Here is a 5,136-nt window from a genome sequence, read left to right as displayed (position 1 = left end):
GTTGGTAAGGCAGTTTTGTGGACTGGATCATTCAAGGAACTTAGTTCTTTTTATCTTGGTGCTTGGTTATCTCTTAGGATTTTGTCCTTCCATGCATGGTTGAAGTTGGGTTGTTTGCAGAGAAGAGAAAGTGAGGAAGTCTGGAATAAGAAGTTTTCCTTTTAAGTCTCAATTTTAGACAGTAATTCCATCACATTCCATTTGCAAGAGCTTGGTTGCATGGTTACATTAACTCAGAGGAAGTCTGGGAAATGTGGTCACTAGCCAGGGGGGCATGTGACCAGGAAGAATGGGTAAACAAACTTTTACAGCTGTCTTCCAGATTCTCCTGGAAGAGTTCTGTAGTGTCTCTAGTTCTGCAGATTTGTTGTCTGCAATTTCAGCAACTAAGGATGTGGCCAGTCCAGGGAGAAAAGCAGATCCAAAGGCATTGTAGAGAAGTAGTGCTAAAGCCTCTGGATTTAGTGGATCCTGGAGTCATCCTCATCATTGGACTCCAATTATGTGAACCAAAACTTTTCCTTGTCATGACAGTTTGACTTAAATTTTCTCTTCACTAGTAGAGATGCTACCCAAATTATTTAATTTTCCACTACTGACAGACATTGCGTTTACATTTTCTTCTTCTTTTTTTAGATTTATTTATTTATTTGAAAGTCAGTTACACAGAGAGAGAAGGAGAGGCCGAGAGAGAGAGAGAGAGAGAGAGAGAGAGAGAGAAAGAGAGGTCTTTCATCCACTGGTTCACTCCCGAATTGGCAGCAATAGCCGGAGCTGCGCCGATCCAAAGCCAGGAGCCAGAAGCTTCTCCCACTCGGCTGCAGGGGCCTAAGGACTTCGGCCATCTTCTACTGCTTTCCCATGCCATAGCAGAGAGCTGGATCAGAAGTGGAGCTTCCAGGCCAGCTCTCTGCTATGTCCAGGGAGTGCAGTGGAGGATGGCCCAAGTCCTTGTGTCCTGCACCCCATGGGAGACCAGGAGAAGCACCTGGCTCCTGCCTTCGGATCATCGTGGTGTGCTGGCCGCAGTGCGCCGGCCGCGGCGGCCATTGGAGGGTGAACCAACGGCAAAAGGAAGACCTTTCTCTCTGTCTCTCTCTCTCACTGTCCACTCTGCCTGTCAAAAAAAAAAAAAAAAAGTAGAGCAGCTGGGACTTGAACCGGCACCCATATGGGATGCCAGCACTGCAGGCGGCAGCTTTATATGCTATGCCACAGCACAGCCCTCCTTCTGTTTTTAAAGCTGGATAAATATTTTTGAACACATGACTATTTCTATAGGATAAAATTCTAAGATGTGTAATTGTGTGTTAAAGGATATGTGCATCTAAACTTTTGATAAGCATTGCCAAATTGCACCAAAATACATTTAATAATATTTCTATTCCACAATCACTATTCTTCTCCTTGAATGACCTGGAACGTCTCCCTTTGATTCTTTTCTAAAAGCATTTTAATTTATTTATTTACTTTATTTGTTACAGAGAGAGCAAGATATACTGAGAAACTAGTTCACTCCCCAATTGCCTGCAACGTGTGGAGTTAGGTCAGGCTGAAGCCAGGAACCTGGAACTCAATCCAGATCTCCCATGTAGATGACAGGGAACCATCTACTTAAGCCATTATGTGCTGCCTCCCAAGGTGCATGTTGACAGGAAGCTGGGACTTGAACCGGGTGACTCTGATACGGATGTGTGTATCCCAGTTGGTATCTTAACTATTAGACTAAAGCCTGGCCCCATTCTTTTGATTCCTTCTATGTCTTGATTGTATAGTGTAGCTTTTACAGAAGAGCTTTTTGTTTACATGGGAGCTCTTTTGTTGCTGATGTTTAATCTTAGCATTTTTCATAAATCTCTTGTTGCACCTGCTCATTCTCTTTTCACTAATCCACACTGAAAAGAACCACAGTCTATCAAGGTTGCTTGCACATCCATGAAAATGGATGTCTAAAATGAACAAAATTACTTAATTAAGTAGTGTCACTTTTATTCTGTGGAAAATTTGCTCAAAAATCATGCCATGTTCAGTTGAAACAAAAGTGAAATCATGACATTTTTCCTGTTGACATACAGATTTAAGTGCCTTTGAAATGTCTAATCCAAGGGTCAGGTGTTGGCACAGGGGTTATATCACTGCTTTGGACACTTGCAACCTATTTCAAAGTGGCTGGTTTAAGTCCTGGCTACTCCACTCCCAATTCTAGCTTCCTGCAAATGTGTACCATGGGAAGCAGCAAGATGATGGCTCAAGTACTTGGGTCCCTTGTAGCATGTGGGAGACCCAGATTGAGTTCTGGGCTCCTGGCTTTGGCCTTGGTCAGAACTGGCTGTTTTGGGCATTTGAGGAGTAAACCGGCAGATGAAAGATCTCTTCATCTGTTTTGCTATTTCTGTCTCTCTGCCTTTCAAATAAAGTGAAAGTAAAATTTTAAAAATGCCTAATCAATTTCTATTGGAAGGGTAAGTATATTTTGTTTTGAAGCAAAATACTCTTAACTTGGGACTATTTTAAAATAGTAATTTATTCTTTCTTATGGAATGACAGACAACACTAGAGTTGTAGTAGTCTACAGCCTTCATATGAAATTTTCTGAGATGGGAAGCAATGTTTGAGACTGCGACATTGGGGGATAGGAGAATGTAAGAGCTTCTTTGTTTGCTGTCCACTTACTATGACCACTACAGAGAATGGCAGCACCCACAAATTATTCTGGAAACAGGAGTATAGAGGGGTTAAACGGAGCCAGGTCTTGGCAAGCCAGGTTGCGGTAACCTGAATGAGAAATTAAATGGGCCTGAACTGGCCAGAGAGAGATGGGGAAAGTAAGAGACAGATGAACCTGCAAGATACTAGTGATAGTTACCTTTGGTGACCATTTGCTATATCCTAGGCACTGGACTAACTGCTTTACACGTATTGATTCTTCCTTACAGCAATGCTAAAATGTTATGTCCATATTTTATAAAAAAGTAACCGGGACTAAGAGAGATTAAATGACTTGCTCCATGTGGTGCGGCAGAGTAGATTCAACTCTGGCAGTCTCCCTCTGCAGCCTGCACTTTTACACAGAGTCAACATTGTGTTCTGTGCTGTTCTTTGCTCTGTACTAAAGACAGAAACTTGATAGGACTTTTTGACTGTTAGATATGAGGTACAAGGGTCAGAGAGGCAAGGGTGAATTTCTTTGTGTTTCAGGGGTAAACTATGCTTAAAACTATAGTTATTCCTTGGTAGAAGTGATAAAAGACAATTTTGAAAAGTGGTAAGATCATGACTCTCATACAAATATAAAATAGCCATATGTTAAACATTTAACTTCTTCCACAGTTTGAAAGGAAATTTAAAGAACAGCATGCATGTATAGATCAGGAATATTGAAATGAATATGCAAATAAAGGGAAAATTGGCTTTTTCCACAGTGGAGAGAGGACCCAATTAAACCTCCCCACGTGGACATAATCTGTATTTGTATTGATATAAGAATCATTTTCGTTACTTTTAGTTATATATAGTTTGTTGAGTTACAACCTTGTTCTCACAGAATAAATATCAAATAACCTTAAAGGATGTGCTTAGTCGGTGCATAATTATTCCAAGTCATACATTTTCTTGTTTCCCTGTAGTGGGTGGAGGAAGACATCAAGTGGCAAGTAGTAGGGCTGTCAGGATGATAATGAGGTTGATTTTGGCTGTGTTGCTTTTAGAAACCCATGACATATTCTTGTGGAAATGCCCAATGAGGATGCCATTGGCCTTCCAGGAGAACCTGGTCCTGTAGGTGGTGGAGGTCATCCTCGGTCACCAGGGCCTCCAGGTGAAAAGCGCAAAGCAGGTCAAGATGGTATTCCTGGACCAGCTGGCCAGAAGGGTGAACCAGGTCAACCAGGCTTTGGAATCTCAGGAGCCCCTGGACTTTCAGGACTTTCTAGTCAAAGGGGTGATGGAGAACTACCCAGCATGCCAGGAAACCCTGACCTTCCAGGTCCAAAGGGAAAAATCAGACTTTCAGGGTTTCCCTGGTGTGGAAGGTCCCCCAGGGCTTCCTGGTTATCAAGGTCCAGCTCTGGAAGGCCCCAAAGGCAACCTTGGGCCCTAAGGTCTTCCTAGGAGACCAGGTCTATCAGGTCAAGAAGGTCCTAGGGGGTCTCCCTGGAAATGGAGCTATTAAAGGAGAGAGAGGAAACCCAGGCCCACCTGGGCAATATGGCTTGTCTGATTTGAAGGAAGATCAAGGACCACAAGGACTCCCAGGTAACTCTGGCTGGCCTGGCCTCAATGGAATGAAAGGAGGTCCTGGCCTCCCTGGTGTTCCAGGATTCCCAGGCATGAAAGGACCAAGTGGAATGCCTGGCTCAACTGGCCCTGAGGGAGAATAGGACTTATTGGACCACCAGGTCCTCCTGGATTACCTAGTCCTTTGGGACAGAGTATTATAATCAAAGGAGATGCCGGTCTTCCAGGGGTCCCAGCCAATCTGGGTTTAAAGATCCACCAGGATTACCAGGACCTCAAGGCTTACCAGTTCCAATTGGCCCTCCAGGAGATTTGGAACACAATGGACTCCCTGGCTTTGATGGTGCAGGAGGATGCAAAGGAGACCCAAGTCTGCCAGGCCAGCCAGGTACCCGTGGTTTGAATGGACCCCCTGGCCCAGATGGATTGCAGAGTCCCCCAGGTCCCCTAGAACCTCCTCTATTGCCCATGGATTCCTCATCACATGCCATAGCCAGATAATAGATGCACCACAGTGACCACAGGGGACATCTATGATGGCTTCTCTCTCCTGAATGTCCAAGGAAATAAAAGAGCTCATGGTCAAGGCTTGGGAATAGCTGGCCTTCCTTGCTTCAGTACCATGCTTTCACGTTCTGCAACATCAATAATGTTTGCGACTTTGCTTCAAGAAATGGCTATTTATACTGTTTGTCCACTCCAGAACCCATGCCAATGAGCATGGAATCCCTGAAGGGCCAAAGCATTGAGCAATTCATTCCAAGGATTACAAGATGAACCTCTATGCTTTGCCCAGTTACTAAAATGGCACATTAGAAAGTCAGTTAGGAGAATCACACATAGTAAAATAAAAGACTGCAGTTTGGGGGAAGAATTCTTTTTCATGGTGCTACTAATCCT

The sequence above is a fragment of the Oryctolagus cuniculus genome, chromosome 7 (assembly GCF_051225735.1).
Source record: "Oryctolagus cuniculus isolate XC-2025 breed Fujian yellow rabbit chromosome 7, ASM5122573v1, whole genome shotgun sequence".
Lineage (NCBI taxonomy): Eukaryota > Metazoa > Chordata > Mammalia > Lagomorpha > Leporidae > Oryctolagus > Oryctolagus cuniculus.
The sequence above is the reverse complement of the archived record's forward strand: the minus strand, read 5'-3'. Positions refer to the sequence as shown.